The sequence below is a fragment of the Sminthopsis crassicaudata genome, chromosome X, assembly GCF_048593235.1.
Source record: "Sminthopsis crassicaudata isolate SCR6 chromosome X, ASM4859323v1, whole genome shotgun sequence".
In the NCBI taxonomy this organism is placed as follows: Eukaryota; Metazoa; Chordata; class Mammalia; order Dasyuromorphia; family Dasyuridae; genus Sminthopsis; species Sminthopsis crassicaudata.
Window position 1 is genome coordinate 55,158,863 of NC_133623.1, and position 23,586 is coordinate 55,182,448.

At 37.9% G+C, this 23,586-nt stretch overlaps 1 protein-coding gene across 10 annotated transcripts in view; it reads left to right on the forward strand.

Moving 5' to 3' along the window:
• TENM1 (teneurin transmembrane protein 1) overlaps window positions 1-23,586 on the forward strand; it is a 3,105,198-nt gene that overhangs the window by 2,394,515 nt on the left and 687,097 nt on the right. For all 10 annotated transcript variants that reach the window (XM_074277949.1, XM_074277947.1, XM_074277946.1 and 7 more), the window contains one exon: window positions 14,666-14,750. The gene's annotated coding sequence lies outside the window, so the exon portion shown is untranslated. The remainder of the gene's footprint in view (window positions 1-14,665; window positions 14,751-23,586) is intronic.

A 23,586-nucleotide genomic window follows, 5' to 3' on the forward strand; every position in this document is an offset into this window, starting at 1 on the left:
TTCTTGAATGTACGACTTGAATTCAGTTTATGTTCAGGAAGTTGCCAAAAAAAGAAACAAACCTTTTGATATTTTTAAGGAATCTCTTTTTCTTCAAAGTCATTTCCAGTGCTGTTTTTTTAAATTTATCTGCTCAAATCTCCCTTGAAGAAACACACATACAGTTCCGAGAATAATAATATCAACGTTTGAAATCTTAAAAAGAAAAGCAAATTGTCCAGTAGTACCACCTGTTTCTCAAAGCTTGATTTGATTTGGTTTTGGGGCTAATAGTTTTCTGATCTGAAATTTGAAAAGTGAAAATGAAGACATATAGTTTGAGTTCTTCTGGTTTCTAGGTTGTATTTCTTAGTGACTGTTAAGATGCCACTCAAAAGTCCTCATTAATCAGAATCTCCACGGGAGCCATTATATTCTTTAATGATTGGCTTCCTTTTTTCAGATGAGCATGCAGGCCATTCTCCTAGTTGTAGTACACATTGGTATATAAGAATCAGATAGACATCTTTTCACACAAATTCTCAAGAATCTCATCTTCTCTGAAAATTTCTTTTCTCCCTATTATACAGATGTTTTTCAAATCATTAGCCCCAACTTCTCCCCAAAGCTCAAATCCTACATTTTATGTTGTCTAACAAACATCTCTGTCAGGATAAGTTGATCACTTAAAACTCACCTTACTCAAATGGAAATCATGTCTTCTACTCCCAATCAGGGCTATCCCTTTCATGACTTCCCTAGTGTTGTCCATTGTACTCACCGAATGAATCACTGAGGGCTTTATATTTTGCCCATTTCTCTTCCTTGTTTTCTACTTAGTCAACAAGTCCAGTTAATTATTCCATTGGCTTTGGAACCCAGACTTTGGTTTTCATTCCTATCACTGCCAAAACAAGCTCCTTCATACTATGACCCTGTGATAAGAATCTGCCATAAAAGCTCTTTCCCTGTCTCTATGACTCTAATGCTTCTCCCCAACATCCACTACCAGATTAATCTCCTTGTTTTTCTTTATTCATCCCCTTGGCATCTGGCTCTTCATGACCCCATATGGGGTTTTTTTTGTTGTTAAAGATATTAGAGTGGTTGGTTTGCCATTTCCTTCTCCAACTCATTTTACAGATGAGGAAACTAAGGCAAAAAGGATTAAGAGAATTAAGAGACTTGTCTAGCTAGTAAAGTGTCTTAAGTCCAGAAAGATGAGTCTTACTGATTCTAGGCCTAGAGCTCTATTCACTGCACCACCCAGCTGCCCTTTGTCTTCTTAGCACACCTCTTTGATGATGTGTCCCAAAACAAGCCTAAATAAGATTAAACAGCTTACATTTTAATGACAAATATATCTTCTCTGAATTCTGTCATCTTCAGGAGTCATAGAGGGAATTTAATTAGAAAGAGAACCTGACAGTGGCCCTGTTATGTCTTGATATTTTTTATGGAAAGAGAGAAAAAGAGGAATTTATTAGAGGCACATGGGAAGGGAAATTTAGGAGATATTATCTCACATAATTGAAATGTGCAAGTAGAAATCTGTAAATGCAGGGAGAAGGGGAGGCAGCTGACATTGAACCTCACTTTCATCTGAATTAGGCAAAGGAGAGAAGAGTACTTATATACTTGGGTACAAAACTACATTTCACTCAACAGAGAAATAGAAGAGAAGGAAGTAGAGGAATGGGAGATAAAGGCAGGGATTAGTTCCAAGCAATACAAAGTCTAAGATGTACAAAATTATTCATAACTCTTTTGAGGTACCAAAGAATGGTAATCTGATAGGGTGCCCATCAACTGGGAAATGGCTAAATACATTATGTGGTAGAATACTGTTTAGCTGTAAAAACTGATGAAAAGGAAAATTTCAGAAAAATCTGGGAAGACATATAAACTTAAACATAGTGAAGGCAGCAAAACCAGAAAAAACAATTTATAAAACAATATTGTAGGAACTCCGACAAGTGTAATGTCCAACCCTGATTGTAGAGAACCTATCCAGCTCCTAAAGGAATGGAACATAAATATGCTGAATTTTGATCGGGAGGGTTAAGTTTAGAAAGTTCTAACTTTGATCATTCCCTTACAGACTTTTTTTTCTCTTTGCTTATATTATTTTTGCCTGTGTACAATGTCTTCTTCCTCCAATCACTGGAGAGCCCTACCATCCATCAGGGCCCAGCTTACATTTGACGTTCTCAGAGCACAGAAGCATTCTCTGAACAACACCTAAAAGTAATCTCACCATCCTAGAATCCTTCAGCCCTTATTTTCTGTGACAGACGTATCTTATACTGTCTTGTGTTAGAGTTGTTTTTGTGTCTATTCTACCGATTAGACTACAAGATTGTGGGGAACAGGGACTATGTCTTAAATTATATTTTATTCCCAAAGTAACCTAACGTATTACCTTATAGGTATAAAGAAAATGATTATGTTGGATTGAATTTTGGATGATTGGATAGCCTAGGGTATTAGAAGTCAAAGGAAGAGGAGCATAAGGTAACGCTTCTGTTTCAAAGTGTGTTGGGACCAGCATCAGAAATTCTTGGGTGATGTTAGCTGACAAACATTTATTGAGGTTTTGCTGTGTGCTGGGCACAGTGTTCAATGTAGGGAATATAGGAAATAAAAAAGCAGTGTCTGTCTTTGGGGAGCTCACATTTGTTGGCAAGACAATTGACATGCAAGTCAATTAGATTTAAGGGGGAAGCCTGTTCAAGGTGCCTCACTTTCTTCTCCAGAGTCATCTGGGTCCAGTGGCCAGATAGAAATCAGGATGACTGAAGATGGCCCTGGATGAAATGGGAAACCTTGGCCTTTTTAAGCTCAGATCTTCAACAGTTCTTAGTTTGACCAAGGCTGCTACCTAGGGGTTAAGTGACTTGCTCAGGGTCATACAAATATGAAGTGTTAAGTGTCTGAGGTTGAATTTGAACTCAGGTCCTCTTGACTCTAGGACTGGTCCTCTATCTCCTGCAGTGCCAGCTGGCTGCTCCAAGGGGGTTCACATTCTAATGAGGGAAAGAGACATGAAAACTCCTCAGTAAATTCAAGATATTTCCAGAGTATATGGGAAGATAATCTCAGAAAGTAAGGTACTGTATGTTACTACTGGGCTTATATCCCAAAGAGATCTTAAAGAAGGGAAAGGGACTTGTATGTGCAAGAATGTTTGTGGCAGCCGTCTTTGTGGTGGCCAGAAACTGGAAACTGAGTGGATGCCCATCAGTTGGAGAATGGCTGAATAAATTGTGGTATCTGAATATTATGGAATATTATTGTTCTGTAAGAAATGATGAGCAGGATGATTTCAGAAAGGCCTGGAGAGATTTACATGAACTGATGCTAAGTGAAATGAGCAGGACTAGGGATCATTGTATACTTCAACAACAATACTGTATGAGGATGTATTCTGAGGAACGTGGCCCTCTTCAACAATGAGATGAACCAAATCAGTTCCAATAGAACAGTAATAAACTGAACCAGCTACACCCAGTGAGAGAACTCTGGGAGATGACTATGAACCACTACATAGAATCCCCAATCCCTCTATTTTTGTCAGTCTGCATTTTGGATTTCCTTCACAGGCTAATTGTACACTATTTCAAGTCCGATTCTTTTTGTACAGCAAAATAACTGTCTGGACATGTAGACATATATTGTATTTAATTTATACTTTAACATGTATTGGTCAACCTGCCATCTGGGGGGGTGGGGAGGGGAAAAATTAGAACAAAAGGTTTAGTAATTGTCAATGTTTTAAATTATCTGGTAAATAAAAACTATTAAATTAAAAAAAAAAATAAAGTAAGGTACTGCAGCTGGAGGTGGGATGAGAGACCAGGAAAGGCCTCTTACAGAACATGGATTTTGAGAAGATGTGGGTGAAATGAGTACCTGATGGGAAACAGTATCCATTCTGAGAAAGGACAGTTGAATCCCAGTTTTGCATAGGGAGGATTCAGAATGATTCATATAAAGTGATTTTTCCTCAAGGTCGATGACTTCCCCTGCCTGTATATATTGAAAAATTTTGGATGAATGATTTTCTATTTGGGGTTTGATATTCATTATTCTGCTAGATAGGGAGAAGTCATTCAACTTCCAGTTTGAAATTCTGTGAATATATGAAATAAACTGAGGTTATCTGCCTAGTTTTTCAGCATGGAAGCAGTGATCTTACACAAGTTACTTTGCCTCCTTGGGTCTGTTTTTCTCCTTTATATGCTGAGGTTGGTTAGACCAGAAGGCCTCTAGGGGACCCTCCAGATATAGATGGATGATCCACGCTTCTAATATTATATCATGGGGGGGGGTCCTGTTTATATGAACTAATCAATGAGTGTTTAAGATTTGGAAAAAAGCTCCATATAAAAGCTGAGTAATAGTATTTCATTGTTTAAAAAAAAAAAGACAAAATCAATACTTGATTACCTTGAATTAGGAAATCCAGCCATGCAAATCTTTAACCTCAAATTAAGTAAAAGTAGGACCTTGACCCACTGTATAATGGTAACATTTAGAATTATAGAATAACAGGCTAGTAATAGGCCCAATCTGAAAGTATGGAATGAGAACTGATGCTTGAGGTTCTTTTTTGTGCTCTCATTGCATGCTGGTACCAGCTTAGGAAAGAGGTTGAGCAGCTCTTTACCTAGTTTGCATTTCTGTCTGCAATTTAAATGGTACCTCCTCCACCTCCTTTCATCCTGCTATAAATCTTTTTAAAAGAAGGATGTTTGCATTAAAGAGTAATTTGCATTGCAATATAAAGCTGTGGTCTCTGCTACTTTCCTGAAGGGAAATCTCTGAAAACCCCAGTACAAATTTTCCAGTTTTTAATAGCACCGGTATCAAGCTTTAGACTAGCCACTCTTTGTTTCAGGTTGCTAAATGGCTATGGCTTCCTTATTAATTAACTACTTTTACTTATATGTGGGGTATGGCAATGTCTCTCTGCCTCATTTGACTTTTGGACCTGGTAGTGATTTATGTATACAAATCAGAGTCGGGTTTTTTTTTTTTTGTTTGTTTGTTTGTTTGTTTGTTTTTCACACGTAGCCTTTCCAAGGACTGTAATTTAGAAGGTCTTTTTTGAACTACAGCATTTGATGCTATTGCCCATTTTCTCCTCTGGATGCTCTTTCCTTTGGGTGTTCGTGACTGTTTTCTCTTAATTCTCCTATCCCAAGGTAACTTCTTTTCCTCCTTCCCACTACAAACCTCACCCAGATCACTTAATATTATTATATACTTATGTATAGATATGTCAAGTCCCTTGATCTACTATAAGCTCCTTGAGAGCAAAAACTGTTTCATTTCTGTCTTCATACTCCTGATGCTTTCCACAGTGCCTGGCAAATAGTTGGTGCTTAATAAATGCTTTGTAATACATTGATGACCAACCAGTGTGACTGCATGAGATAACTTTTTGCCATGGAGTATCTGATGAATGGGTGCTTGAAATCCCCTTAATGTGACCTATAAGAAAGCTCTTTACTGTAGTCAGGGCCTACTTTTACATTCTGCAAGATTGAACTTCATCCTTCTGAATATCAGACTGCTCGGAGATGGGAAGATACCATATAAAGAGCTACTGAAGATGATTTTTCCTTGTACTCTGCAATCTAAAAGATGTCTTCCCCACCCCACCTTAATACAATAATTTCCTCTTCTCCTGGAACTTCCAAAATAGGCAAAAGAGTTAGGGTGGAAACAAAGCTATAAAAATGTTAACTCATACCACTGAGGCAACGAGAAATCGGAACACGTACATGGGCCCCAGTCTACCCGAGTAAGCACAAAGGTAACATTAGGGACCAAGAGCATTGTAGCAAGCTGAAAAGAAAATAGAACTCTAAATGTGCCCAGCTTTCATGATGAATGTGTAATATTGAAACCAAATTAACTTAGGGCACCATTACACAATATCTATGTCAAAAAGGAAATTACTGGAGCTGAGAGAACTTGGGAAAGCCAATAAGAACTGAAAAGGGAAATCTTTGTAATTGGATTTTTTTAATTAGGAGTATATAAATTCAGCACACAAGTCAGTACCATTTGCATTGCAGTGGTAAAAGATTTTGATTATGAAAGAAAATATATTTGCAATGTCAAGTTTGTTTTCTCAATAAGAATAATTTACTGCGAATCAAGAGTATGGAATTAAAATTTTTATTATAGAATAATTTTTATTATATATGTTGCTTAGGGTTTTTTCCTTCTCTATGGCAGCATTGTCCTCATGATTTTGGTTAAAATTCCCATCTCTAAGACATAATCTTGTATGTTCACCCTTCACCCTCATCTCTTGGTGACTGAGTACTGAGATGGGACATTATGAACTTGATGTGACAAGTTAATAAGATGCAATCAGACCGGAAATAGGGGCAGTGCCCTTTCAACTGAGAAGATATAGTTAGCTGCAGAATTTGTTCAAGGATGTGTCTAACTAAATTCCTTCTCACTTTGGCCTTTTAAACATTTATTGTCTTTCCCTGGCCCAAACCGGAGCCTGATCAGTTGGGATGTTGGTGGGCAATAGATAATTAGTGAAAGCTGAAATGAAAATAAGCTTCGTTTCCATTATCCTATTTTCAGTTAGCTTCTTGCCAGATGCTTCCCCAATGCATTCTTTTTTTAAATAAACTTTTATGTCTTTTGTTTTTAAGATCATCTAGATTTCCCCCTGTATTCATTTTCTCTCCATCCCAGTGAGCTATCATTTATAATGATTTTTTTTAAAGGAAAAAAGAAAGAACAAAAGGAAGAGGATCAAGAAATACACTGTTTGGCAGGTAGCATCTGATTTGAGTGCCTTCACTAAATTCTGTCACTGCTAGGAGGGAAAACCAGTTCACTCTTGGTCATACAACTTAGAGGAGATGTAAAGATCATCTCATTCAGGGTTTCTTAATCTGATGTCTATGAACCTGGATTTTTTTTAAAGGTCTTAATCACTGTACCTCAGTGTAGTTGGTTTCCTTTTTATTCCACTGTATTTTTTTTCATGTTTTCCAAACGATGACTTGGAGGAATCCTTGGGCTTCACCTGAATACCAGAAGTATCTGGGATGCAAACAGGGTTAAAAATCCATGGACTGGCCCAACTTCCTCATTTTACAGAGGAGAAAAGTGAGGCAAGGAGAGAAGGAACTCCAAAGTTATGAAGGTTGTAAGGCATAGAGCCCTATACTTCAAACTGAAGTTCAGTATTTTTCTTCTTAGTGACATACTTTTACTATTTGTCACTTTGATCATTATAGATCTCCCTTGAAAATCTCAGAGCTGTGACCTTGCTAATCCAGACTAGTCTGACCATTAACGCCCCTTAGGTGAAGCTCAGACTCTCATTGCACACAGAGACTCACTCAAAGCAGCTCCATCAGTGTCCTGTCATAATAATAATACCTCTTGTAACTATCTAGGCTTGTGCTTGAGGCAGGTCAAACAAATTCTTCACCAGATTGTTAAATTTTCGATGATTTGGCAAGGGAGAGGTGGTATAAGGGTTGGAGAGAGAAGAAAAGGCAAGATATTATGTGTGTGTGTATGTGTGAGAGAGAGAGACACATGCACAGAGAGACAGAGAGACAGAAGAGAGAGAGAGAGAGAAGAAGAAGAAGAAGAAGAAGAAGAAGAAGAAGAAGAAGAAGAAGAAGAAGAAGAAGAAGAAGAAGAAGAAGAAGAAGAAGAAGAAGAAGAAGAAGAAGAAGAAGAAGAAGAAGAAGAAGAAGAAGAAGAAGAAGAAGAAGATGATAGAAGAGAGGGAGAGAGAAGAGAGGGGGGAGAGAGAGGGGGGGAAAGGAGGGAGGGAGAGAGGGAGAGAGGGAAGGGAAGGGAAAAGATGCTATCATCAATCAGAAAAAAAAGTCAGAGGATGGGTGTGCCTTATAGTGGAGCATTCAGTTGAAATCAAAGAACATCTCTTCGTAGTGAATCTAGTCAACATTGTCATTTAACTTCCCTAGACAGTGTTCAGCAGGAAGAGGAGGAGCAGAGAAAGCAGATGGTAAAAGAGATTCAGATTTGTGGTTTGGAAAAGAATGGGTGTCAAGAGAAAGAGGATCCAAGGGAATCAAGAGTTGAGTTGAGAGCAATGAAAATTTAAAAGGGAGGTAAGTGACATCAGAGTAGAGGTGATGGCTTGGGAAAGTTTGGAGAAGTACAAGAAATCGGGTCATTAACAATGCCAGAGAATAGTTTTAGGAATGACGAGTCAGAGAAAGAAAAGAAGATGTTATTGTCAGAGAAAGAATTATCAAATTCTGGATCATAGAAATTGAACCCTTGGGCTAGCCCTGAGTGATGGTAATGAAACCCAAGGTATGACCATTCCTTCTGAATGGGGCTAAGGTGTAACAGAGCCATAGATAGTAAAAGATTAGAATTCCTAAGTCAAACACTCTAGTCACTGACCCAAGCTGCCTCTTAGCATCTCTGTGGCTCAGTGTCCTCACTGCGGAGCTCACAGGGCCCCTGGGAAGATAGAACGAGTCTGTAAGGAAAATATGAAGAAAGAGGTAAAAAGTGGCTCTCTTGACAAATTTGTGTCTTCATGATCATGAGTGTAGACATGTGGGCTCCTTCTCCAAAGTAAAACACAAACTCTGATGGAACGTTGACACCTGAATTGTGGCCAGCACAGATGCTCAGCAGCACGGGCAGGCCCATTGCTGCCCGTAGGTATGGTTGGAAGGAGTTTGTTAAACTTTCAATTTAGGGACAAATGTGGGAGTGTTTCATGAAGGTCCTCAAAGGTACCACTGGGAAGAGTTAAGAATAGTAACCCATTATGACTAGATACTGAAGCTCTGATCCTTAACTGCAAATTTCCTTGCCTCCATGGCTTTAAGCTAGGAGCTGGATTTCTTTCCATTTATTTTTTATCAGTCATTAAGTTGACATTACATAAACCACTTGTGGCTCTGCCTCACTCCACGAACTTCGCCATATGGTGTCCATGCTTAGGCCTCCTTCGCTTCTCTCATCTTGTCAAATTCACAACATGAAGTCAACCCGTTTTGAATTGGCCTTCCGCAGGCCGATTTACCTAATGACGTTGCTGACCACATACCCTTTCCCCTCCTAATTAGCTCCATGGGGTCCTTGGGAATCCCTTCACTTGCAAACCACAGAAAACTGAAAAAAGTAATACCCATTCTGGCTCCAGGTAGGACCGTTACACAACTGAATTGAGTGTGGTAACGAATTTCTGACAAAAGGGGAGACCACTAATTAGGTCTCTACCGTACCAGATTAGAAACTTATTTCTTTGTTATATAAGTCCCACTCATTTTTGCTGTGCATTTGAGCTGAGGCAAGCTGCATTTTGTATTCAGTATCCCCAAACTGTCATTACCTGTGATCAAAAATATCGATAAGCAGTATAATGGCCCACCAAATGTATTAAAAAGAATCATTTAGAAGTCTCTCGTGTTTATTGTTTGGGGCTTATCCATTCCTAGAAACGCGGGCAGTTTCTGCAGTTTTCCCGGATTTGGTGGTTATGGGTTGTTTAGAGCTCAGGCATTATTTTATGCCAGAATTCATTAACCTTTCGAAAGTTTCTGATACGGGCAGCCACCATTGTCAGTCCGGCTACCCAGTACATGAGCTGCATTCTAAGAAGAGGAAATAGATCTGATAGGATTCAGAGTCTCTGAAGACTGCTTTCTTTGGACACTTGGTTTCTGAGGTGTAGATAGAGGTAGATAGATATGGTCTAGAGGGCGGAACTACCTCAGATCTGATAACATTTCAGTTCTTTTGTTAGAGGAAAAAATTACAAGCTTCTTTTAGTGATAGCTATGATTTGTTGAAAGGTGTGCATCAATCTTTTTACTGTAAAGGAGAAAGGAATGAGCTCACTATTTAAAGCTTGGTTTCAATATATAAAGTAAGGGTAATTGCATGTGATTTGTGCAGAGTGGAGAAGCCAAGGCCTGAAAAGGCAATCTTTCTCTAAAAATGCACGCATTTGTGGATTAGTGCTTTCTGGGCTCAGCCCATAGAGTAGAACACCTAGAAGAAGGGACAAATTAAGCTCCTCCTCCCCCTCAGCTCTTTGTTCTTTCCAGTGCTCGGAAAGGAATTGTAAAAGTACAGAGCTCCTGCTACCATGTGATTATGTAGGAAGAAGCACTAATGCAGAATCTGTTTTAATATTGATTCTCACTTTAAATAAATGTTTATCTCCTTGAAGTAATTTGCTGACATTTTTCATTATTTTCCTTATACATTAAATTGGGCGTCCTTTGGTTACCTTCAAATTCTAGATGGGCTCATTAGCTGTTTTGTAACCCACTACAGTACGTTTTTTTTTTTTTTTTTTTTTCTGGATAAATTAATTTATAGCTTTGCATTGAAATGTAATTAAAATGTTGTTGCAACAAGTTTTTAGTCCCTAATCAGCAATTGCTGTTACTTTGTACAGGAACTGAATGGTAAATTTTATTAGCTCAATTTTCCTAGGCAAAAGATAGCATCTGATCACAAACTCCAAATTATGGAGGCAGGGAAGCCATCCTTGTCCGAGGCCTTGTCCAAATTGGCTATCCTGCTCTTAACAGGACTCTGTGGCTGAAGAGGCCATCCCCAGTCCCTGGTACTTTCTCCTTGTTTAACAGCATTTACTTAGGGAAAGGTGCTTAATGTGTCCAACCAAGCAAAACTAATTCTTGTTCCAGTTTCAGCCTGTTTCCTCTTCCTGTATCTTTACAGCTGGGACTGTTGAAGTAGATAGAGTCAGGAAGACCAGACTATAAAGCTGGCATCAGATACTTACTAGATCTGTGATTTGGGAAAGTCGCTTACCCTTTACTTGCCTCTGTTTCCTCATCTGTAAAATAGGGATAATAATAATAGCACCTACTCCCTGGGGTTGTTGTGAGGATCCAATCAGATAATAATTATGAAGTGCTTAGTGCAGTGTTACAGAATATAGTAAGTACTTATATAAATGTTAGTTATTATTATTTTTGTATCTGAAGCAGGACCAGTATCTCTTTATAATAAATTTTATTACACTTGAAAATCTTGTTAACATGAACCTACTACCTTTCTATCTCCTCTTTGATTGCCTTTTCTCTGGACTAAATTACAGCAACTTTCTTGACTCCTACCTCTTTATTCCAATATTCAGTAACATTAATTAAGTGCCTACTATGTGCAAGTCACTATGCTAAACATGTGAAAGTGTCACAGTATATACTAAGTACTTATATAAATGTTAATTATTATTATTATTATATGTGAAGCAGAACCAATATCTCTTTATAATAAACTTTATTACACTTGAAAATCTTGTTAACATGTACCTATTACCTTTCTATCTCCTCTTTGATTGCCTTTTCTCTAGACTAAATCACAGCAAGTTTCTTGACTCCTACCTCTTTATTCCAATATTCAGTAACATTAGTTAAGTGCCTACTATGTGCAAATCACTATGCTAAACATGGGAAAGTGTCACAGTATATACTAAGTACTTATATAAATGTTAATTATTATTATTATTATTACTATTATTATATGTGAAGCAGAACAAATATCTCTTTATAATAAACTTTATTACACTTGAAAATCTTGTTAACATGTACCTACTACCATTCCATCTCCCCTTTGATTGCTTTTTCTCTGGTCTAAATTACAGCAAGTATCTTGACTCCTACTTCTTTGTTCCAATATCCAGTAACATTAATTAAGTGCCTACTATGTGCAAGTCACTCTGCTAAACATTGGGGATACAACTAATGAAAGGAAAGACAGTCCCTTCCCTCAAGGAGCTTCCATTCTAAAGAAGGAAACAACACACAAAAGGAAGGGGGAAAGGGGGGAGGGATGGAAAGGGAGACTGGGCAAGAGGGAAGGGCAGGGAACCAAGGGGTACCCGACACAGGGGCATCTTTTTACATGGAGTTCGAACCAGACCTAGTAGAGTGAGCTGAAAGAGTCCAGTTTCTTACCTGTAGAAAGAAGACACAGGGAGGAGTTAGCTCCTCTGTCCTGCAGCTCTTCAATCAGAGGGGAGAAGGGACTGAGGGAGGCAGTGTCAGTGAAGGCTTGAGTTAGTGCTTAGTGAAACAATTAGATGAACATATTCTGAGGGGCATCTTCTTCCATGCAATTGAAATCAGACAGAGGAGCAGATGCAGAGTGGAGTGACTGTTCCTACCATTTTAAAAAAAATATGTACCAAGTGTGAGTCCAAAGAATCTATCGTAGCCGATGACTGATTTTTTTTCTTGTTTAATAGCATTATAGAATCAGAGAGCTACCAGGCTGGAAAAGACTTTAGAAAACATGTGCTCCAACCCATTCCAGTATAGGTATACCACTAAAGTGCCACATAACCAAGTGGTTCTCCAGCCTCTGCTCAAATACCGTCAGTATGGGGAAGGCAACTACTTCCTAAGATAGTCCAATTCACTTTGAGGTAGCTCTGTTAGCAAATTGTTAGCAAATTTTCATTGGTATTGGAATTGAATGGAGTTCTTTGCAATTTTCTTCCATTGTTTCCAATACAGTGTTCTTTAAGAAGAACAAGAGCAAGGTTGTTGTTTGTTCAAAGAGCATCTATTGAGCACTTGTAATGTACAAGGCATCTGATTAAATGCTATGGTGATTCTTGCAAATATAGTCAATTATTTCCCATGGGTCTTTGGTAGTTGATTGAGTTGATTTAAGTCATTTTAAAATGTTAATAGAAGATGGCAGATTAGGGACAGCTCTCCAGCTGAACCTTCCCAATATCCCCATCCAAACAACTTTAAAACAATCAAATATTCCGCACAGTTTCTTTAGCCACTCCCTATTCAATGGGCATTTATTTTGTTTCTAGTTCTTTGCTACTACAGAAAGTGCTGCTGTAAACATTTTGGGATATATGAAACCTTGATATTTTTACCTCCTTGGGGCATGTGGCTAAGAGTGAAATCTCGAGCTTAAAGGAAGTACAAATTTTAGTCAATTTCTTGACATAACTCCAAATTGTTTTCTAAAATAGACCAGTTCATAGCTTTTCACAGGCCCTCCTACAAGGACTATTTCTATCTTTTGTCATCTTTGCCAGTTTGTTGGGTGTGAGGTAACACCTCATTTATTTTTTTAAAAATATACACCACACCAAATCTGTATGAATGGAGAAAAGGGATGAAAGAAAAGTTTTGATGTTGTAGAATTAGTAGACTTCACAACTGATCACACATGTAAATAGAAGGAAGAGGTTATGGACCTCAATGACTGGTAGAATGTTTGAAACTAGGGAAGTTAAGAGGGGTCTTTGGTTTAGAGGGAAAGATAATGCAATCTCTTTGGAACATGTTAAATTTGAGAGTTGGTAATATCCAGCAGGGAGTTGGACATGCTTCCAGGCTCAAACTCTGGAAAGAATTGATGGTTGGATATGTAGATTTAAGCTTTATTTGGCTAGAGATGAGAGTTGAATATATAGGAGCTTGGGACAAGAGAGACATCATGGCGTAGTACACAGCAAACTGGCTCTCTAGTCAGAAGCCTTATATAGATCTTGGGTAAGTCACTTAAAAATCACTAGATCTAGCTTTCCATATCTACAAAAAGAAAGGGTTTTTGGCTTTTTGTTGTTCAATTGTTTCAGTTGTGTCCAACTCTTTGTGACTCCATTTGGGGTGTTCTTGGAAAAGATACTGAAGTGGTTTGCCATTTCCATCTTCAGCTCATTTTACAGATGAGAAAACTGAGACCAACAAGATAAATTGACTTGTCCAGGGTCATACAGCTAGGAAACATCTGAAGACAGATATGAATTTGGGAAGAGGACTCTTTCTGACCTCAGGCCAGGTGTTCTGTCCACTGAAGCACCAAGTTAAGAAAATACTCCTTCAGTTAGCAAATGACAATGCAGATATTATAGTAGAATGGCATAAACCAAGCTCCTGGGCTGTACTAGCCTGTCTCTAAGGTTTCTGCTAAATTTAAGTCTATAATCCTGTTATCCTGTAACTAAGATAGGAGAAAAGAGAGCCCTGGGAAGCAACCCTGCATAGAGTTGATGATACATCCAGTTGATTATCCTAAAGAGAAGACTAAGAAGGAACAGATAGGAAGGCAGAGAGCTCTCACTGATCACAAGGGAGGAGATTGGGAAGATAGTCAACATCTTACAACATCTCCCTTTGGAAATTTCTGGGTAACTAGAAAAGGTTGCAGAGTTTTCTCATTTATTCCATGTTGCTTATCAATGAGTAAAGCAAAAGTAACTTATGCATTGACAGTCTTTTAGAAACAGGCATTTATTAGTTGGTATAAAACATCTCATAAACCCAAGAACAAATTTTCCTAGGTAGACAGTCCCGGGGCCAAGTGGATTCAAAAAATTCACAGTTCTTAATTACTAAAAGTCCTTTTCTTTCATTGTGCAGTCCTCACCAAGTTCTCCTTAGATGGGGCTCTCTAATGGACTCCCAGGGTCAGTGTCTTTGAGGAGACTACAGTTCAATTTCTCTCTGTTCCAAAGAAATTATGGCCCCCGAAGCTGTCTTTCCTCAGCATGTCTACTTTGACCTCTCCAAACTCACATTTGAATGTATTTATTATTACGAATCTAGTCATTTTTATCACCTAATTAATGAAAGGGCGATGCATCATTCCCTTTGGGTTCATTCTCTTCCCTCTCATTTCTTCCCTCATACAGGTTCAAGGAACCAGCCTCCTCAAGTGCTCCTGAATCTTGACTCTTTCTTGATCAAATCTGTTCTCCGAATAACACAGGCCTAGAGGTATGTATGATTCTTTCAGCCAATCCCAAAATATTCCCTGAGTGTTATCATCCGATTTCATCCAATGGCTTAAAAGCACCACTTCACTCCTCCTAAATTATTAAGGACTCGTTTGGATCTAATTTATTCTTTTGATTGATTCTGCAGTTCTGTCAAGAAGATGGTCTCACCTTATAAAATTATCAAGGCTTTGAGTATCTTGCTATTAATTACATTAATTAAAGGAAAGAGATACGAGGCACTCTTCTCATGGGAACAAACTGCATTGAATTCAGTCAAAATTAAGTAGAAACACATTTTCATTATTTCAAGGGATGCCGCCAGGTTGTGAATCCAGGTGAATAGAGGGTACCCTCGACAGAAATCGAGACACTTGAAGCAGGAATGGGGTGGAAGAGAATATGAGTTCTCTCAAAGAAAACTTTTTGATGTGTGCTGAGTTTGCAGTCCTTCTAAGACATCCAGGTGGAGAGCAAACAGTTGGGTTTTGAAGTCTTATATGGCATTTATTCAATATCAATTTCAGGAATTAGAAAGCTTGTTTTGAACAGTTATAATATTATATCTGCATTGTCATTTGCTATCTGAAGGAGTAGTTTCTATACTAATTAGTATAGTTTATAAAGTAATAGATGCTTTTGAGTGTGTGGGTGGTGAAGCATTTAAATGTAATTGCTGTTTAAACAACATTTCCCTTAAAAACTTGTATAAATTAATTTTCCATATAAGTGCATATTTGGAGTGGTCTGTTTTTACTTAATCTCTGCACAAACAAACAAAGCCCTCAATGTGCTGCCCAGTCCTCCTCTTAACTCATTTTAAAACCAACTTATAGATTACACGAGAAGTCTTTTGTTTGTTTCACTTAGAAATCAGCTATCAGACTTATATAGAAATCGGATCTGAACCTTATCTGTAAATGTTCGTTCATATTAGCAAGCCAAGGAAATCTTTTTTTTTAAAGTAAAACTCTAAAAGCACTGTTCAGAAAGAGTTAAGGTATGTAAACAGTGCAGTGCTTTTGGAGCCAACATAATGTTCTCTAATACCTTAAGATGTTCTCAGGGATGCCCTGTGGCAGTGAATCTGGAAATGATTACTATGATTTCAGAAGTTGAAATTACAGAGAATCCAGGGGGCAATGGAACAATCTAAGTGGAGAGTTTAAGCAAGTATCAGTACATTAACAATGATTTTTTTTACATGAAGGAAATAGAGCAGAACACATAGTTGAGACCATAAAAAAGAGGTAGGCTGGCTATTTACCTAGAATAGAGACAGTAGAGGAATAGTCTTGATATTACTTTGCAATAGTAACAGAAACATAGAAAGGCCTATAATTGAGAAGATTTTCTTTGGAGTATTTGTGGAAAGACATGGAAGAGAAGGTGTAGAGCCCAGGAATGAAACTTGTGGCCTATAACACTCTCACTCAAGTGTGCCCCAAACCAGATTTGCATGTAATTAGAAAATATTTAACAAAATAAATAAAAATACAATAAAATATCAAAAACATTATATTTTAAGATTAAGTCGACATGCAACCTGCAGGGGTTATTTCTATCCCGATTAGTGGCTCCCGTTTCTATTTGTTTGATACCACTGAGGTAGAAGATAGAAAGCTAGTACCAGTTCACCCCATTCCGAATAACAGTGGCAGCAATTTTCAAACAGAAGGAATGGGATTGAACAGTGTTTAGTGAATGTATCCAAGGGAATCGGAGAGGGTAGAATCTGGCCCTGGTAAAGATTCTCAATCCAGAAACTGAGGGTGGAAACAATAGTAAAGAGAAGAAAATATCAAACAGTGAAGAAATATTGTCGGTTAAACAAACAAAACCCAAGAGCTTAATGGAGAAGAAAGTAACTCCATAAGAAATAGAAGCAAAGAAATAAGAAGAAAAATTACTCGTGCACAAAAGACTCTGAGTATCTGGAAAACATGAAGTAAGAGATAAAAGGTAAAATTAGAATTAAAATAAGAATTCTGGAAGAAAGTATATGAAGGAGAATAAATGATGTAGAAGAAAAGGTAAAATATCTTACAAAAGGAGAAGTCTCCATGAAATCTCCATGAAAAAGCTAATCAATTTTTAACTTCTTAGTTAATAAATAATAAGGAGGATCCCATAAAACCATATATCCCTTTTTGATTACTCCTAAGTCCTCAGAGAGAGAAGTAGTCTGTATAGTCGTTGATTATTCTGTTCTGGAGACTGATTCTTCCCTGGGTTTTTGTGACATTGAATATCATATTTTTTTTTAAAAAATGATAAAATAAAACTACTAAGATATATTAGAACTAGAGCACAAAGTGAAAATTCCAAGAATCCATTTTCTGAAGGAAATCTAAATTGAAAATACTCAGGAATTTCATAGCAATAGCAAATTTTAGAGCTTTCAACTCAGAAAAAATACTGCAAATCTCCAGAAATAACGAGATCAAGTACCAAACAAAAACAATCAGGATGACAGAAGACTACTTCTGTTAATGGTGCAACTACCATTCAAGAGGGAATAAAAATTAGGATATAATATTTATCCCAAGGTACATCCAAGATTAACTTACCCTCCAAAACTGAGTATAATCTTATAGGGAGAAAAGGAATTTTAATACAACAGAGAATTCCTAAGCATTTCTGATTAAAAAATAAATAAATAAATAAATCATATCTTAGTGGAGACATTGAAACGCAAGCACAGAAATCAAAAGAAGCCTTAAAAAAGAGTAAATATATTTGAGCGCTTTGAAAAGGCTAAATCATAAACATTTTTGTGTGTAATGAAGACTTTTTGCAGTCTGATGAAACTGATGGGCGCTTGTGAGAATTCTGTTTTAAATTAATTGAAGAAAATACAATTTATTAAAGAAAATGCTCAATTTCAGTGAGAGGTTAGTTAAAATAAAAATTTTCCCCCACTTAAGTTTATAGAAAAAACTGAAATTTGTTCAGGAGCCACTTGGGGATCTTATTACAATCTCCTGGGCTAAATGATGACGAATCATTTACATTCTAATAGGCTGAGAACATTTGTTCCTTTAGAATTGTTGTTCAGTTGTGTCCAATGCTTCGTGACCCCATTTGGGGTTTTCTCAACAAAGATACTGTAGGGCTTTGAGATTTCCTTCTCCAGATGATTTTACAGGGGAGGAAACTGAGGCAAACAGAGTAATGTCAGTTGTGCTGGATCACACATTTAAGAAGTGTCTGAGGCCAGGTTGAAATTCACCATCCCTTGTCCACATATCCTTCAGAATAGCTCTGTCTTAAAAGACACAGGAAATCAAGAAAGAGAAACACAGGGTCTGAGTGTGGTTTTGTTGTGTTTAAAAGAGGAAAGTAATGGGAGAAGAAAAGATCTTTTTGAAGCAACTGCTTTGAGCTGTCCAAACTTGGAGGGAAACTATTCAAAGGTTTATGGCTATTTAGACAAAAAGGAGGGCAGCCAACAGGCCTGTCTCTGTAGTAGGATTTGAGGCTGGAGGCATTAAAGAGTTTGAATAGCCATCCCATGGATGTGGAAACTCCACTTCCCAGAGAGTATGTGTTACAGTGCCACATCTCTACCTTGTGTCAGAGCTTCAAAGGAGCTAAAAGCATCAGAAAGAGGCAGTGGGGAGTATCACCAATTTGTGCGTATGGAAAGCATTAGGATCATAAGATTATAAGAAGTATTAGGGATCACGGAAACTATTCCCCTGCCATTTTTCAAAGTCATATTTGCATTTTTGTTAATGATCAGAAAGCAAAATGTTTTCTGCTACAGACGTAACATGTTATGGTTTTTGGTCTGATTTTTCTTGCACAATATGACAAATATGGAAATATATTTAAAAGGATCACACATGTTTAACCTATAGCAGATTGCTTGCTGGATTGGGAAGGGGGAAACTAGGGAAGGAGGGAGAAAAATTTAGAACCTAAAGGCTTACCAAAATGAATGTTGAAAACTATCTTTATCTGTATTTGGAAAATAAAATACTATTGAGAAGAAAATAAAATAAAAGCTCAATGTCAAGCTATTCAAATAACTCATCACAAAATCCTTATCAGACTTGGGGGGCGTGGCAGGCTGAGATTACGTATATCCTTGAGGTAATGATTTGTATTATTACTGTATTATTTTTACCCTCTCTTCCCCCAATTAAATGTAAACTCTTTGTTGGCAGGGGCTCTTTCTTTAGTATCCTCAGTGTCTAGAACAATGCCGACTATGTGATAGATATCTCAAAAATGTTTATTAAATAAATGAAACAATTAAGGACATTAATACTGTTTTAAAAAGCTTCAAACTGACATTCAATTTACTTTTTAAAAAGAATTTTATTTATATTATTAATTTCTTATATATTATGTTACAATATATAATTATAGTATATAAGTAAATATATATTATATGTTATTTTATTGATTGATATTTTAAAATAATTTTTATTGATGTATCATCTAGATTTTCCCAGATCATTTTTTCTCTTCTCCATCCCTGAGAGCCTACCCATATAATACATAATTTGTTAATCAATTCAAACAAAATAGACATGTTGCAGGCACTAGATTCCTGAGGTGAAAACTGCCCTTAAGCCAACTGGTTGAGGTCCCAGAGCCTTGAGTTAGGCCCAGAGGACCCAGAAACCCAGCTTCCAGAATGCCTCAGACATGGATTTCTTGGGGCTGGCAGTTCTGCTCTGATCTGCCAAGAGGGCATGCCAATCAACAGACTTTATAAGAATTTGCTTCTGCCAGCAGAGAGTTGTTTCTTTGTTTGATATATTTCTTCATTTCAAGAGGCCTTGTGGGGAAAGAGTCCCTACGCTTATTCTTCAAGACACAATGTGGAAAGTGCCTGGAAGATAACCTTGTCTTATTCTTAAATTGGGATATACAGGGTGTAAGACCCTGCTGTTGTGATGCATATATTAGTGGTCCTGCAAGAGTCCTCAGGACTAAGCTGAAAGTAAAGAATAACAGAACCAGGTCCCAGAAGGGTTCTTGGAATTCCCAATAACTGGCGTTATGGAAAATGAATTATTCTTTTTTGTCTTAATTTATTCACAGAACTTTAAAGTAGAAAAGACAGTCAGTGGTCACATAATCAAATCTATATTTAAAAAAGGAATCCCTGCCCCCCCCCCCAACAATGTATGAGAGAGCTGGTCTTCCTGCCTCTGCTTGAGAGGGGAATCATCATTTACCACAAAAAAAAAAAGTGGAGAGAGTATCCAGGAGGATTGGAAAGAGCCCAAGGAGAAATAAAAAAAAGGGGGGGTTAAAAAAAGAATAAAAAAGAAAGATGGGGGTTGGAAAGAGGCCATTATATGTGAAAATTAAGATACCATTGGTGACGTTGGCAAGAACCATTTCAGTTGAATTATGAGATCAAAAGCCACCTTGAAGAGGGTTTAGAAGAAAGAGAAGAGGACATAGTTGCAATGAATGTAGATGACTTTTTCAAGAAGTTTTATCTTACAAAAGGATATCAGCTAATAGCTAGTGGGAATGAGAGGATATTTTGAGAATTTTTTTAAGAATGGGAAACCATGAGTATATATGTAGACAGCTCCTTCCTGGGGAGGAATCAGCATATTAGAGGGGGATTCATAATACTGAGACATTCTGCTGCGGAAGATAGAAGGGGTTGAGTTCGTGTAGAAGAATTGGCCTTGGGTAAAGAAAAGGACCACTTCCTCATCATCAGAGGCAATGAGCCTGATGCTTCATGGGTAGTGAGCATGAGAAGTCTGAATGGGAAGGTCGCTTTGTGTATAGCGCATGGAGATGAGGACTGAGTTGAGGTAACAGAACAGTTGTAACATCAATAGAAATAGTGAAGTTAGAAGAAGATACAAAAGTTGGATGAAGTTTAGTTTTGGATATGTTCCCTTTGACATGCTGGCAAGATATCCAGTGGAGATGTCCAGCGGGCAGTTAACAACGTGGAGTTCGGATCAGAGTGAAATCTGATCTCAGTAGATGTGCAAGTTATCTACGTGGAAGTGATTTTTCAACCCATGAAATCACCAAGTTGGAGGGTGTAGAAAGAGGGGTCAGGATACAGCCTAGAGGTTAACAGGGAGAAAGGAGAAATGCCAGCACAGTCAGTATAGGACATCGATGGTGAGCCAGCCAATGGGACAGAGAACAAGTGGTTAGTCAGGTAGGAGGGAAACAAAGAGGTTAATGTCACAGAAGTCAGGGGAGTCAAGAGTATCTAACAGGATGGAGAGATAACCATCAAAAGCTGTGGAGAGAAAGAAAAAAGGGAGAGAGGAAAGGTAACCTTAGAGGACTCTGACTTTATTACTTTGATTTTCAAGCATTTGAGACATTTTGCCTGCTAGGAAATCACAGTTGAATGGAAAAACAAAACAACACAACAACAACAACAACAACAACAACAACAACAACAACAACAACACAGATATGGGTTTACAAAAGTAGTTTGATTCCCCAAACTTTACTAATCTCTTTTATGAATTGTAATTGAAGTTAGTGAGAATTATGCTTATGCTCTCTGGAATAAAACTACTCATAATGGTGGGCTGGATCCCTAGTGCACAGCTGTGACTTCTCCCCTTAGGGATTAGGGGACCCTAGCAGTGCTGGGGGATAGCTTCCTAATGTTGTAGTTCTTGAGTCTCTCCCCACTATAAGATTTCTCCCATGATTTAGTTGGTATTTACTCATCCAGACTTAAATAAGTTTTGATAAGGGGCATTTCCTAAGCTAATATAATAACAATTGGTACACAATATCCCCTGTCCAAAAGGCTATGATACGTCATCCCATTGCTATATAGCATTTGAGGTAGAGTGGGCTCAAGCTTAAAGAGCACATATAGCAAAGGAGTAATGATGCTTGCAAGTCATTTTGCTGAACGTTCCCCTTAGCTATGGCACGCTTTTCTTCTGGGCTCCTCATAGTTCCAAAGCTGCCTTTCCTTGGTGTGTATAGTTTGCCATTAATTTCTGATACTGACATCGGGTCTGAAGATGTAGCTGGAATGTTGATAGGAAGTCCAAAATCCTCTGTACCCTTTGAAGCTCAGAAAGTCTTCTTCCAGCCATAGTCCAATGAGACCACGATGCTCCCAATCTGTCCTTTCTCAATAGCTTAGCTAGAAGATTTCTACCATAAGCTGCTCAACACTTGAATCTCTTGGTGCAGAATCGACCTATGATTTTATTCAAAACCCATAGAATAGAATCAAATCTCCCCATTGGGTCTAAAAATGCCTCCTGTACTATTTGGTTTTTTTTTTTTTAATATAAAATGGTGGGCATTTATTTATATAAAGTGCTTTATAATTATAAAGCACTTTCATATATATCATCTGGTCCTCACAAAAACCTTGAAGCAAATAGAGCCTTTTTATACTTTATATTATTATCATACAAATGGGGAAGCTGAGGCTTAGAGAAGTTGAGGTACTAAACCAAGGTCACACGGCTAATAAATGGCAAAGCCCAGAATAGCTCTTTAGTCTTTAAAGGCAATATTCACATCATTTGACCATGCTCTCTCCCCATAAAAAATAAATGAAAAGCTAAATAAATGGCATCATGCAGTATAACTTAAAAGCCAAAAGGCCCAAGATTGACTAAAATAAATAAGCAAGCAATTCTATTTAATACAGGACAAAGCTCATAATTCTCTATCCATTATCTATGTGTAGACATATTGCATTTATGCCTACACATGTGGAACATTAGATTTATTCACATCATTACGCTATTCTCCCTTAAAGTCCATCGGCACCTTCACCATCCACTTGTTTTTCAAGGGCATAGAACACCTCCCCTCCAATTCCCGTTGGGAATTAAACTTGCCAGACGTGATTGTAGGCAGAAAAAAGATCTTGAAAATTGAAACAGAATCATTAATGTGCGTGTCCCTGTGCTGTAACTTGCTTTCTTCCTTTCTGCCTTTCCATGATGGAGGGCGTTTCCCTCTCATAGGAGAATGATGGCTGCCGAATGAGAAGCTGCAGCCTTAGGTTCTGAGGCCCACTCATATGTTACGCTTGTAAGCCTTTGTTTTGTTTTTTTCTGGGCTATTTTTAACAGAGAATATGTCTCTATCATGGCATCACATGCTGCTTTTCCTTTTCAAAGTGCCATGCCATTAACGTAGTCTCTGTTAGACCCATACTGCTGATCCACCAGTGCTTAGTTCTGTGATATCTGGCTCCAAGATGTTTCAGTGCTTGTTACTTATCTAGAAACGAGTCCATCAGCCTGATGAGTCTGTTGCGTTTGAGGAAGCAAAGACCCAAACAAATTTCCTTGGCAATCACAAAGCAGACTAGTGACACAATCAGACCTAAAACCATCCAACATTGAGATTTCAACTAAGAGACTAAGTATGCCTTCCAAGAAATGCCTCGATGACTGTTTATTATATTGGTATCCCAGTTATATCACTGTTTTAAAATCTATTTACCATAGCATGGTAAATGTAAGATCTCAGTTCAAGGTGAACATGTTTCTTAAGTTTCTACGGCACTTTGTGGTTTTTAGGCCTCATGATCCATGCCTTAGGATTACCTGAGAGTGGGATTTGAAAGAAATTAAGTTCTAGGCGGCACATCACGCATACCTGTTGACCTCCTTAGCTAAGTTGGCAAAATGGGAGGTCCCTGGGGAGCTGGGAGGTTAGGGAAATAGGATTTGTCTGGGAACAAATGTCAGTCAAGGTCTAGACTAGAGCATGGGACAAGGTGGATCTGGTAGACTGTCCAGATGGCAGAGACAAAAACCCTGGAAGTCAAGAGGCAGAGGACAGTGTACCAAAGAAAGAGTAGAAAGGAGGAGGAGGGTACTAAAGGTTAAAAACAT